This window comes from Triturus cristatus, chromosome 10 (assembly GCF_964204655.1).
Source record: "Triturus cristatus chromosome 10, aTriCri1.1, whole genome shotgun sequence".
In the NCBI taxonomy this organism is placed as follows: Eukaryota; Metazoa; Chordata; class Amphibia; order Caudata; family Salamandridae; genus Triturus; species Triturus cristatus.
This window is the reverse complement of record NC_140593.1, coordinates 664,093,986-664,109,096: the sequence shown is the minus strand read 5'-3', so window position 1 is coordinate 664,109,096 and position 15,111 is coordinate 664,093,986.

Sequence of the window (15,111 nt, the reverse complement as noted above, 5' to 3'; positions counted from 1 at the left end):
ACCAAAAAATGGGCGTTTTTGATTGAACAATAAAGGCCTCCAAATGTTATTTTATTCACTTCCCGTGGAGTAGAAACACTTTTTAAGGCGGCAGACTGAGTAAATTGGCCATTTTCATTCACTTTTACCCATTCCAAAAATCTTGTGTTTAAGACCCCTGGGCGCATGAAAATCACTTTAAACATATAATTTTATCTCTAAAGGTGATAATCCACATACAAATGTGAATTGTAGTTCAAAGATGCAACATTTGAAAATGAACCATTTTTTTCGTTTCTGAAGCATGTCGTAAGGGGGGGTGGTTATCTCTTTCATCAAAAATCGGGCGTTTTTGATTGAACAATAAAGGCCTACAAATGTTATTTAATTCGCTTCCCGTGGAGTAGAAATACTTTTTAAGGCCGCAGAGTGAGTAAATTGGCCATTTTCATTCACTTTTACCCATTCCTCAAATCTTGTGTTTAAGGCCCCTGGAAGCATGAAAATTACTTTAAACATCTCATTTTTTCTTTAAAAGTGATTTTCCACATACAAATGTGAATTGTAGTTCAAAGAGGCAACATTTGAAAATGGACCATTTTTTTAGTTTCTGAAGCATGTCGTAAGGGGGGTGGTTATCTCTTTCATCAAAAATCGGGCATTTTTGATTGAACAATAAAGGCCTACAAATGTTATTTAATTCGCTTCCCGTGGAGTAGAAACACTTTTTAAGGCCGCAGAGTGAGTAAATTGGCCATTTTCATTCACTTTTACCCATTTCTCAAATCTTGTGTTTAAGGCCCCTAGAAGCATGAAAATCACTTTAAACATCTCATTTTTTCTTTAAAAGTGATTTTCCACGTACAAATGTGAATTGTAGTTCAATGAGGCAACATTTGAAAACGGACCATTTTTTTCGTTTCTGAAGCATGTCGTAAGGGGGGGTGGTTATCTCTTTCACCAAAAAATGGGCGTTTTTGATTGAACAAAAAAGGCCTCCAAATGTTATTTTATTCACTTCCCGTGGAGTAGAACACTTTTTAAGGCCGCAGAGTGAGTAAATTGGCCATTTTCATTCACTTTTACCCATTCCAAAAATCTTGTGTTTAAGACCCCTGGACGCATGAAAATCACTTTAAACATATCATTTTATCTCTAAAAGTGATAATCCACATACAAATGTGAATTGTAGTTCAAAGATGCAACATTTGAAAATGAAAGATTTTTTTCGTTTCTGAAGCATGTCGTAAGGGGGGGTGGTTATCTCTTTCATCAAAAATCTGGCGTTTTTGATTGAACAATAAAGGCCTCCAAATGTTATTTAATTCACTTCCTGTGGAGGAGAAACACTTTTTAAGGCCTCAGAATGAGTAAATTGGCCATTTCCATTCACTTTTACCCATTCCTCAAATCTTGTGTTTAAGGCCCCTGGAAGCATGAAAATCACTTTAAACATATCATTTTATCTTTAAAAGTGATTTTCCACATACAAATGTGAATTGTAGTTCAAAGAGGCAACATTTGAAAATGGACCATTTTTTTAGTTTCTGAAGCATAAAGGCCTCCAAATGTTATTTTATTCACTTCCCGTGGAGTAGAAACACTTTTTAAGGCCGCAGAGTGAGTAAATTGGCCATTTTCATTCACTTTTACCCATTCCAAAAATCTTGTGTTTAAGACCCCTGGACGCATGAAAATCACTTTAAACATATCATTTTATCTCTAAAAGTGATAATCCACATACAAATGTGAATTGTAGTTCAAAGATGCAACATTTGAAAATGAACCATTTTTTTAGTTTGTGAAGCATGTCGTAAGGGGGGTGGTTATCTCTTTCATCAACAATCTGGCATTTTTGATTGAACAATAAAGGCCTCCAAATGTTATTTAATTCACTTCCCGTGGAGGAGAAACACTTTTTAAGGCCTCAGAATGAGTAAATTGGCCATTTCCATTCACTTTTACCCCTTCCTCAAATCTTGTGTTTAAGGCCCCTGGAAGCATGAAAATCACTTTAAACATATAATTTTATCTTTAAAAGTGATTTTCCACATACAAATGTGAATTGTAGTTCAAAGAGGCAACATTTGAAAATGGACCATTTTTTTAGTTTCTGAAGCATGTCGTAAGGGGGGTGGTTATCTCTTTCACCAAAAAATGGGCGTTTTTGATTGAACAATAAAGGCCTCCAAATGTTATTTTATTCACTTCCCGTGGAGTAGAAACACTTTTTAAGGCCGCAGAGTGAGTAAATTGGCCATTTTCATTCACTTTTAACCATTTCTCATATCTTTTGTTTAGGGCCCCTGGAAGCTTGAAAATCACTTTAAACATCTAATCTTATCTCTAAAAGTGATTATCCACGTACAAATGTGAATTGTAGTTCAAAGACGCAACATTTGAAAATGGACCATTTTTTTCGTTTCTGAAGCATGTCGTAAGGGGGGGTGGTTATCTCTTTCACCAAAAATCGGGGGGTTTTGCTTGAACAATAAAGGCCTCCAAATGTTATTTTATTCACTTCCCGTGGAGAAGAAACACTTTTTAAGGCCGCAGAGTGAGTAAATTGGCCATTTTCATTCACTTTTACCCATTCCAAAAATCTTGTTTTTAAGACCCCTGGAAGCTTGAAAATTACTTTAAACATCTAATTTTATCTCTAAAAGTGATTATCCACATACAAATGTGAATTGTAGTTCAAAGACGCAACATTTGAAAATGGACCATTTTTTTAGTTTCTGAAGCATGTCGTAAGGGGGGGTGGTTATCTCTTTCATCAAAAATCTGGCATTTTTGATTGAACAATAAAGGCCTCCAAATGTTATTTAATTCGCTTCCCGTGGAGTAGAAATACTTTTTAAGGCCGCAGAGTGAGTAAATTGGCCATTTTCATTCACTTTTACCCATTCCAAAAATCTTGTGTTTAGGGCCCCTGGAAGCTTGAAAATCACTTTAAACATCTAATCTTATCTCTAAAAGTGATTTTCCATGTACAAATGTGAATTGTAGTTCAAAGACGCAACATTTGAAAATGGACCATTTTTTTAGTTTCTGAAGCATGTCGTAAGGGGGGGTGGTTATCTCTTTCATCAAAAATCGGGCGTTTTTGATTGAACAATAAAGGCCTACAAATGTTATTTAATTCGCTTCCCGTGGAGTAGAAATACTTTTTAAGGCCGCAGAGTGAGTAAATTGGCCATTTTCATTCACTTTTACCCATTCCTCAAATCTTGTGTTTAAGGCCCCTGGAAGCATGAAAATTACTTTAAACATCTCATTTTTTCTTTAAAAGTGATTTTCCACCTACAAATGTGAATTGTAGTTCAAAGAGGCAACATTTGAAAACGGACCATTTTTTTCGTTTCTGAAGCATGTCGTAAGGGGGGGTGGTTATCTCTTTCACCAAAAATCGGGGGGTTTTGCTTGAACAATAAAGGCCTCCAAATGTTATTTTATTCACTTCCCGTGGAGAAGAAACACTTTTTAAGGCCACAGAGTGAGTAAATTGGCCATTTTCATTCACTTTTACTCATTCCAAAAATCTTGTTTTTAAGACCCCTGGAAGCTTGAAAATTACTTTAAACATCTAATTTTATCTCTAAAAGTGATTATTCACATACAAATGTGAATTGTAGTTCAAAGACGCAACATTTGAAAATGGACCATTTTTTTCGTTTCTGAAGCATGTCGTAAGGGGGGGTGGTTATCTCTTTCATCAAAAATCTGGCATTTTTGATTGAACAATAAAGGCCTCCAAATGTTATTTAATTCACTTCCCGTGGAGGAGAAACACTTTTTAAGGCCTCAGAATGAGTAAATTGGCCATTTCCATCCACTTTTACCCATTCCTCAAATCTTGTGTTTTAGGCCCCTGGAAGCATGAAAATCACTTTAAACATATCATTTTATCTTTAAAAGTGATTTTCCACATACAAATGTGAATTGTAGTTCAAAGAGGCAACATTTGAAAATGGACTTTTTTTTTAGTTTCTGAAGCATGTCATAAGGGGGCTGGTTATCTCTTTCATCAAAAATCGGCGTTTTTGATTGAACAATAAAGGCCTCCAAGTGTTATTTTATTCACTTCCCGTGGAGAAGAAACACTTTTTAAGGCCGCAGAGTGAGTAAATTGGCCATTTTCATTCACTTTTACCCATTCCAAAAATCTTGTTTTTAAGACCCCTGGAAGCTTGAAAATTACTTTAAACATCTAATTTTATCTCTAAAAGTGATTATCCACATACAAATGTGAATTGTAGTTCAAAGAGGCAACATTTGAAAATGGACCATTTTTTTAGTTTCTGAAGCATGTCATAAGGGGGGTGGTTATCTCTTTCATCAAAAATCGGCGTTTTTGATTGAACAATAAAGGCCTACAAATGTTATTTAATTCGCTTCCCGTGGAGTAGAAACACTTTTTAAGGCCGCAGAGTGAGTAAATTGGTTATTTTCATTCACTTTTACCCATTCCAAAAATCTTGTGTTTAAGACCCCTGGACGCATGAAAATCACTTTAAACATATCATTTTATCTCTAAAAGTGATAATCCACATACAAATGTGAATTGTAGTTCAAAGATGCAACATTTGAAAAGGAACCATTTTTTTCGTTTCTGAAGCATGTCGTAAGAGGGGGTGGTTATCTCTTTCATCAAAAATCGGGCATTTTTGATTGAACAATAAAGGCCTACAAATGTTATTTAATTCACTTCCCGTGGAGGACAAACACTTTTTAAGGCCGCAGAGTGAGTAAATTGGCCATTTTCATTCACGTTTTCCCATTCCTCAAATCTTGTGTTTAGGGCCCGGGGAAGCTTGAAAATCACTTCAAACATCTAATTTTATCTCTAAAAGTGATTATCCACGTACAAATGTGAATTGTAGTTCAAAGACGCAACATTTGAAAATGGACCATTTTTTTCGTTTCTGAAGCATGTCGTAAGGGGGGGTGGTTATCTCTTTCACCAAAAATCGGGGGTTTTTGCTTGAACAAGAAAGGCCTCCAAATGTTATTTTATTCACTTCCCGTGGAGAAGAAACACTTTTTAAGGCCGCAGAGTGAGTAAATTGGCCATTTTCATTCACTTTTACCCATTCCAAAAATCTTGTTTTTAAGACCCCTAAGAAGCTTGAAAATTACTTTAAACATCTAATTTTATCTCTAAAAGTGATTATCCACATACAAATGTGAATTGTAGTTCAAAGACGCAACATTTGAAAATGGACCATTTTTTTAGTTTCTGAAGCATGTCGTAAGGGGGGGTGGTTATCTCTTTCATCAAAAATCTGGCGTTTTTGATTGAACAATAAAGGCCTCCAAATGTTATTTAATTCACTTCGCGTGGAGGACAAACACTTTTTAAGGCCTCAGAATGAGTAAATTGGCCATTTTCATTCACTTTTACCCATTCCTCAAATCTTGTGTTTAAGGCCCTGGAAGCATGAAAATCCCTTTAAACATATCATTTTATCTTTAAAAGTGATTTTCCACATACAAATGTGAATTGTAGTTCAAAGAGGCAACATTTGAAAATGGACCATTTTTTTAGTTTCTGAAGCATGTCATAAGGGGGGGTGGTTATCTCTTTCATCAAAAATCGGGCGTTTTTGATTGAACAATCAAGGCCTACAAATCTTATTTAAATCGCTTCCCGTGGAGTAGAAACACTTTTTAAGGCCGCAGAGTGAGAAAATTGGCCATTTTCATTCACTTTTACCCATTCCAAAAATCTTCCGTTTAAGACCCCTGGACGCATGAAAATCACTTTAAATATATCATTTTATCTCTAAAAGTGATAATCCACATACAAATGTGAATTGTAGTTCAAAGATGCAACATTTGAAAAGGAACCATTTTTTTTCGTTTCTGAAGCATGTCGTAAGGGGGGGTGGTTATCTCTTTCATCAAAAATCAGGCATTTTTGATTGAACAATAAAGGCCTACAAATGTTATTTAATTAACTTTCTGGGGTGGAGAAAAACTTTTTAAGGCCTCAGAGTGAATAAATTGGCCATTTTCATTCACGTTTTCCCATTCCTCAAATCTTGTGTTTAGGGCCCGGGGAAGCTTGAAAATCACTTCAAACATCTAATTGTATCTCTAAGAGTGATTATCCACGTACAAATGTGAATTGTAGTTCAAAGACGCAACATTTGAAAATGGACCATTTTTTTAGTTTCTGAAGCATGTCGTAAGGGGGGGTGGTTATCTCTTTCATCAAAAATCCGGCGTTTTTGATTGAACAATAAAGGCCTCCAAATGTTATTTAATTCACTTCCCGTGGAGGAGAAACACTTTTTAAGGCCTCAGAATGAGTAAATTGGCCATTTCCATTCACTTTTACCCATTCCTCAAATATTGTGTTTAAGGCCCCTGGAAGCATGAAAATCACTTTAAACATATCATTTTATCTTTAAAAGTGATTTTCCACATACAAATGTGAATTGTAGTTCAAAGAGGCAACATTTGAAAACGGACCATTTTTTTCGTTTCTGAAGCATGTCGTAAGGGGGAGTGGTTATCTCTTTCACCAAAAAATGGGCGTTTTTGATTGAACAATAAAGGCCTCCAAATGTTATTTTATTCACTTCCCGTGGAGTAGAAACACTTTTTAAGGCGGCAGACTGAGTAAATTGGCCATTTTCATTCACTTTTACCCATTCCAAAAATCTTGTGTTTAAGACCCCTGGGCGCATGAAAATCACTTTAAACATATAATTTTATCTCTAAAGGTGATAATCCACATACAAATGTGAATTGTAGTTCAAAGATGCAACATTTGAAAATGAACCATTTTTTTCGTTTCTGAAGCATGTCGTAAGGGGGGGTGGTTATCTCTTTCATCAAAAATCGGGCGTTTTTGATTGAACAATAAAGGCCTACAAATGTTATTTAATTCGCTTCCCGTGGAGTAGAAATACTTTTTAAGGCCGCAGAGTGAGTAAATTGGCCATTTTCATTCACTTTTACCCATTCCTCAAATCTTGTGTTTAAGGCCCCTGGAAGCATGAAAATTACTTTAAACATCTCATTTTTTCTTTAAAAGTGATTTTCCACATACAAATGTGAATTGTAGTTCAAAGAGGCAACATTTGAAAATGGACCATTTTTTTAGTTTCTGAAGCATGTCGTAAGGGGGGTGGTTATCTCTTTCATCAAAAATCGGGCATTTTTGATTGAACAATAAAGGCCTACAAATGTTATTTAATTCGCTTCCCGTGGAGTAGAAACACTTTTTAAGGCCGCAGAGTGAGTAAATTGGCCATTTTCATTCACTTTTACCCATTTCTCAAATCTTGTGTTTAAGGCCCCTAGAAGCATGAAAATCACTTTAAACATCTCATTTTTTCTTTAAAAGTGATTTTCCACGTACAAATGTGAATTGTAGTTCAATGAGGCAACATTTGAAAACGGACCATTTTTTTCGTTTCTGAAGCATGTCGTAAGGGGGGGTGGTTATCTCTTTCACCAAAAAATGGGCGTTTTTGATTGAACAATAAAGGCCTCCAAATGTTATTTTATTCACTTCCCGTGGAGTAGAACACTTTTTAAGGCCGCAGAGTGAGTAAATTGGCCATTTTCATTCACTTTTACCCATTCCAAAAATCTTGTGTTTAAGACCCCTGGACGCATGAAAATCACTTTAAACATATCATTTTATCTCTAAAAGTGATAATCCACATACAAATGTGAATTGTAGTTCAAAGATGCAACATTTGAAAATGAAAGATTTTTTTCGTTTCTGAAGCATGTCGTAAGGGGGGGTGGTTATCTCTTTCATCAAAAATCTGGCGTTTTTGATTGAACAATAAAGGCCTCCAAATGTTATTTAATTCACTTCCTGTGGAGGAGAAACACTTTTTAAGGCCTCAGAATGAGTAAATTGGCCATTTCCATTCACTTTTACCCATTCCTCAAATCTTGTGTTTAAGGCCCCTGGAAGCATGAAAATCACTTTAAACATATCATTTTATCTTTAAAAGTGATTTTCCACATACAAATGTGAATTGTAGTTCAAAGAGGCAACATTTGAAAATGGACCATTTTTTTAGTTTCTGAAGCATAAAGGCCTCCAAATGTTATTTTATTCACTTCCCGTGGAGTAGAAACACTTTTTAAGGCCGCAGAGTGAGTAAATTGGCCATTTTCATTCACTTTTACCCATTCCAAAAATCTTGTGTTTAAGACCCCTGGACGCATGAAAATCACTTTAAACATATCATTTTATCTCTAAAAGTGATAATCCACATACAAATGTGAATTGTAGTTCAAAGATGCAACATTTGAAAATGAACCATTTTTTTCGTTTGTGAAGCATGTCGTAAGGGGGGTGGTTATCTCTTTCATCAACAATCTGGCATTTTTGATTGAACAATAAAGGCCTCCAAATGTTATTTAATTCACTTCCCGTGGAGGAGAAACACTTTTTAAGGCCTCAGAATGAGTAAATTGGCCATTTCCATTCACTTTTACCCCTTCCTCAAATCTTGTGTTTAAGGCCCCTGGAAGCATGAAAATCACTTTAAACATATAATTTTATCTTTAAAAGTGATTTTCCACATACAAATGTGAATTGTAGTTCAAAGAGGCAACATTTGAAAATGGACCATTTTTTTAGTTTCTGAAGCATGTCGTAAGGGGGGTGGTTATCTCTTTCATCAAAAATCGGGCATTTTTGATTGAACAATAAAGGTCTACAAATGTTATTTAATTCGCTTCCCGTGGAGTAGAAACACTTTTTAAGGCCGCAGAGTGAGTAAATTGGCCATTTTCATTCACTTTTACCCATTTCTCAAATCTTGTGTTTAAGGCCCCTAGAAGCATGAAAATCACTTTAAACATCTCATTTTTTCTTTAAAAGTGATTTTCCACGTACAAATGTGAATTGTAGTTCAATGAGGCAACATTTGAAAACGGACCATTTTTTTCGTTTCTGAAGCATGTCGTAAGGGGGGGTGGTTATCTCTTTCACCAAAAAATGGGCGTTTTTGATTGAACAATAAAGGCCTCCAAATGTTATTTTATTCACTTCCCGTGGAGTAGAAACACTTTTTAAGGCCGCAGAGTGAGTAAATTGGCCATTTTCATTCACTTTTACCCATTCCAAAAATCTTGTGTTTAAGACCCCTGGATGCATGAAAATCACTTTAAACATATCATTTTATCTCTAAAAGTGATAATCCACATACAAATGTGAATTGTAGTTCAAAGATGCAACATTTGAAAATGAACCCTTTTTTCGTTTCTGAAGCATGTCGTAAGGGGGGTGGTTATCTCTTTCATCAACAATCTGGCATTTTTGATTGAACAATAAAGGCCTCCAAATGTTATTTAATTCACTTCCCGTGGAGGAGAAACACTTTTTAAGGCCTCAGAATGAGTAAATTGGCCATTTCCATTCACTTTTACCCATTCCTCAAATCTTGTGTTTAAGGCCCCTGGAAGCATGAAAATCACTTTAAACATATAATTTTATCTTTAAAAGTGATTTTCCACATACAAATGTGAATTGTAGTTCAAAGAGGCAACATTTGAAAATGAACCATTTTTTTGTTTCTGAAGCATGTCATAAGGGGGGGTGGTTATCTCTTTCATCAAAAATCGGGCATTTTTGATTGAACAATAAAGGCCTACAAATGTTATTTAATTCACTTTCTGGGGTGGAGAAAAACTTTTTAAGGCCTCAGAGTGAATAAATTGGCCATTTTCATTCACGTTTTCCCATTCCTCAAATCTTGTGTTTAGGGCCCAGGGAAGCTTGAAAATCACTTCAAAAATCTAATTTTATCTCTAAAAGTGATAATCCACATACAAATGTGAATTGTAGTTCATAGATGCAACATTTGGAAATGAACCATTTTTTTCGTTTCTGAATCATGTCATAAGGGGGGGTGGTTATCTCTTTCATCAAAAATCTGGCGTTTTTGATTGAACAATAAAGGCCTCCAAATGTTATTTAATTCACTTCCCGTGGAGGAGAAACACTTTTTAAGGCCTCAGAGTGAGTAAATTGGCCATTTCCATTCACTTTTACCCATTCCTCAAATCTTGTGTTTAAGGCCCCTGGAAGCATGAAAATCACTTTAAACATATAATTTTATCTTTAAAAGTGATTTTCCACATACAAATGTGAATTGTAGTTCAAAGAGGCAACATTTGAAAATGAACCATTTTTTTGTTTCTGAAGCATGTCATAAGGGGGGGTGGTTATCTCTTTCATCAAAAATCGGGCATTTTTGATTGAACAATAAAGGCCTACAAATGGTATTTTATTCACTTCCCGTGGAGTAGATACACTTTTTAATGCCGCAGAGTGAGTAAATTGGCCATTTTCATTCACGTTTTCCCATTCCTCAAATCTTGTGTTTAGGGCCCGGGGAAGCTTGAAAATCTCTTCAAACATCTAATTTTATCTCTAAAAGTGATTATCCACGTACAAATGTGAATTGTAGTTCAAAGACGCAACATTTGAAAATGGACCATTTTTTCCGTTTCTGAAGCATGTCGTAAGGGGGGGTGGTTATCTCTTTCGTCAAAAATCTGGCGTTTTCGCTTGAACAATAAAGACCTCCAAATGTTATTTTATTCACTTGCCGTGGAGGAGAAAAACTTTTTAAGGCCGCAGAGTGAGTAAATTGGCCATTTTCATTCACTATTACCCATTTCTCAAATCCTGTGTTTAGGGCCCCTGGAAGCTTGAAAATCACTTTAAACATCTAATCTCATCTCTAAAAGTGATTTTCCATGTACAAATGTGAATTGCAGTTCAAAGAGGCAACATTTGAAAATGGACCATTTTTTTAGTTTCTGAAGCATGTCGTAAGGGGGGGTGGTTATCTCTTTCATCAAAAATCGGCGTTTTTGATTGAACAATAAAGGCCTACAAATGTTATTTAATTCGCTTCCCGTGGAGTAGAAACACTTTTTAAGGCCGCAGAGTGAGTAAATTGGTTATTTTCATTCACTTTTACCCATTCCAAAAATCTTGTGTTTAAGACCCCTGGACGCATGAAAATCACTTTAAACATATCATTTTATCTCTAAAAGTGATAATCCACATACAAATGTGAATTGTAGTTCAAAGATGCAACATTTGAAAAGGAACCATTTTTTTCGTTTCTGAAGCATGTCGTAAGAGGGGGTGGTTATCTCTTTCATCAAAAATCGGGCATTTTTGATTGAACAATAAAGGCCTACAAATGTTATTTAATTCACTTCCCGTGGAGGACAAACACTTTTTAAGGCCGCAGAGTGAGTAAATTGGCCATTTTCATTCACGTTTTCCCATTCCTCAAATCTTGTGTTTAGGGCCCGGGGAAGCTTGAAAATCACTTCAAACATCTAATTTTATCTCTAAAAGTGATTATCCACGTACAAATGTGAATTGTAGTTCAAAGACGCAACATTTGAAAATGGACCATTTTTTTCGTTTCTGAAGCATGTCGTAAGGGGGGGTGGTTATCTCTTTCACCAAAAATCGGGGGTTTTTGCTTGAACAAGAAAGGCCTCCAAATGTTATTTTATTCACTTCCTGTGGAGAAGAAACACTTTTTAAGGCCGCAGAGTGAGTAAATTGGCCATTTTCATTCACTTTTACCCATTCCAAAAATCTTGTTTTTAAGACCCCTAAGAAGCTTGAAAATTACTTTAAACATCTAATTTTATCTCTAAAAGTGATTATCCACATACAAATGTGAATTGTAGTTCAAAGACGCAACATTTGAAAATGGACCATTTTTTTAGTTTCTGAAGCATGTCGTAAGGGGGGGTGGTTATCTCTTTCATCAAAAATCTGGCGTTTTTGATTGAACAATAAAGGCCTCCAAATGTTATTTAATTCACTTCGCGTGGAGGACAAACACTTTTTAAGGCCTCAGAATGAGTAAATTGGCCATTTTCATTCACTTTTACCCATTCCTCAAATCTTGTGTTTAAGGCCCTGGAAGCATGAAAATCCCTTTAAACATATCATTTTATCTTTAAAAGTGATTTTCCACATACAAATGTGAATTGTAGTTCAAAGAGGCAACATTTGAAAATGGACCATTTTTTTAGTTTCTGAAGCATGTCATAAGGGGGGGTGGTTATCTCTTTCATCAAAAATCGGGCGTTTTTGATTGAACAATCAAGGCCTACAAATCTTATTTAAATCGCTTCCCGTGGAGAAGAAACACTTTTTAAGGCCGCAGAGTGAGAAAATTGGCCATTTTCATTCACTTTTACCCATTCCAAAAATCTTCCGTTTAAGACCCCTGGACGCATGAAAATCACTTTAAATATATCATTTTATCTCTAAAAGTGATAATCCACATACAAATGTGAATTGTAGTTCAAAGATGCAACATTTGAAAAGGAACCATTTTTTTTCGTTTCTGAAGCATGTCGTAAGGGGGGGTGGTTATCTCTTTCATCAAAAATCAGGCATTTTTGATTGAACAATAAAGGCCTACAAATGTTATTTAATTAACTTTCTGGGGTGGAGAAAAACTTTTTAAGGCCTCAGAGTGAATAAATTGGCCATTTTCATTCACGTTTTCCCATTCCTCAAATCTTGTGTTTAGGGCCCGGGGAAGCTTGAAAATCACTTCAAACATCTAATTGTATCTCTAAGAGTGATTATCCACGTACAAATGTGAATTGTAGTTCAAAGACGCAACATTTGAAAATGGACCATTTTTTTAGTTTCTGAAGCATGTCGTAAGGGGGGGTGGTTATCTCTTTCATCAAAAATCCGGCGTTTTTGATTGAACAATAAAGGCCTCCAAATGTTATTTAATTCACTTCCCGTGGAGGAGAAACACTTTTTAAGGCCTCAGAATGAGTAAATTGGCCATTTCCATTCACTTTTACCCATTCCTCAAATATTGTGTTTAAGGCCCCTGGAAGCATGAAAATCACTTTAAACATATCATTTTATCTTTAAAAGTGATTTTCCACATACAAATGTGAATTGTAGTTCAAAGAGGCAACATTTGAAAACGGACCATTTTTTTCGTTTCTGAAGCATGTCGTAAGGGGGAGTGGTTATCTCTTTCACCAAAAAATGGGCGTTTTTGATTGAACAATAAAGGCCTCCAAATGTTATTTTATTCACTTCCCGTGGAGTAGAAACACTTTTTAAGGCGGCAGACTGAGTAAATTGGCCATTTTCATTCACTTTTACCCATTCCAAAAATCTTGTGTTTAAGACCCCTGGGCGCATGAAAATCACTTTAAACATATAATTTTATCTCTAAAGGTGATAATCCACATACAAATGTGAATTGTAGTTCAAAGATGCAACATTTGAAAATGAACCATTTTTTTCGTTTCTGAAGCATGTCGTAAGGGGGGGTGGTTATCTCTTTCATCAAAAATCGGGCGTTTTTGATTGAACAATAAAGGCCTACAAATGTTATTTAATTCGCTTCCCGTGGAGTAGAAATACTTTTTAAGGCCGCAGAGTGAGTAAATTGGCCATTTTCATTCACTTTTACCCATTCCTCAAATCTTGTGTTTAAGGCCCCTGGAAGCATGAAAATTACTTTAAACATCTCATTTTTTCTTTAAAAGTGATTTTCCACATACAAATGTGAATTGTAGTTCAAAGAGGCAACATTTGAAAATGGACCATTTTTTTAGTTTCTGAAGCATGTCGTAAGGGGGGTGGTTATCTCTTTCATCAAAAATCGGGCATTTTTGATTGAACAATAAAGGCCTACAAATGTTATTTAATTCGCTTCCCGTGGAGTAGAAACACTTTTTAAGGCCGCAGAGTGAGTAAATTGGCCATTTTCATTCACTTTTACCCATTTCTCAAATCTTGTGTTTAAGGCCCCTAGAAGCATGAAAATCACTTTAAACATCTCATTTTTTCTTTAAAAGTGATTTTCCACGTACAAATGTGAATTGTAGTTCAATGAGGCAACATTTGAAAACGGACCATTTTTTTCGTTTCTGAAGCATGTCGTAAGGGGGGGTGGTTATCTCTTTCACCAAAAAATGGGCGTTTTTGATTGAACAAAAAAGGCCTCCAAATGTTATTTTATTCACTTCCCGTGGAGTAGAACACTTTTTAAGGCCGCAGAGTGAGTAAATTGGCCATTTTCATTCACTTTTACCCATTCCAAAAATCTTGTGTTTAAGACCCCTGGACGCATGAAAATCACTTTAAACATATCATTTTATCTCTAAAAGTGATAATCCACATACAAATGTGAATTGTAGTTCAAAGATGCAACATTTGAAAATGAAAGATTTTTTTCGTTTCTGAAGCATGTCGTAAGGGGGGGTGGTTATCTCTTTCATCAAAAATCTGGCGTTTTTGATTGAACAATAAAGGCCTCCAAATGTTATTTAATTCACTTCCTGTGGAGGAGAAACACTTTTTAAGGCCTCAGAATGAGTAAATTGGCCATTTCCATTCACTTTTACCCATTCCTCAAATCTTGTGTTTAAGGCCCCTGGAAGCATGAAAATCACTTTAAACATATCATTTTATCTTTAAAAGTGATTTTCCACATACAAATGTGAATTGTAGTTCAAAGAGGCAACATTTGAAAATGGACCATTTTTTTAGTTTCTGAAGCATAAAGGCCTCCAAATGTTATTTTATTCACTTCCCGTGGAGTAGAAACACTTTTTAAGGCCGCAGAGTGAGTAAATTGGCCATTTTCATTCACTTTTACCCATTCCAAAAATCTTGTGTTTAAGACCCCTGGACGCATGAAAATCACTTTAAACATATCATTTTATCTCTAAAAGTGATAATCCACATACAAATGTGAATTGTAGTTCAAAGATGCAACATTTGAAAATGAACCATTTTTTTAGTTTGTGAAGCATGTCGTAAGGGGGGTGGTTATCTCTTTCATCAACAATCTGGCATTTTTGATTGAACAATAAAGGCCTCCAAATGTTATTTAATTCACTTCCCGTGGAGGAGAAACACTTTTTAAGGCCTCAGAATGAGTAAATTGGCCATTTCCATTCACTTTTACCCCTTCCTCAAATCTTGTGTTTAAGGCCCCTGGAAGCATGAAAATCACTTTAAACATATAATTTTATCTTTAAAAGTGATTTTCCACATACAAATGTGAATTGTAGTTCAAAGAGGCAACATTTGAAAATGGACCATTTTTTTAGTTTCTGAAG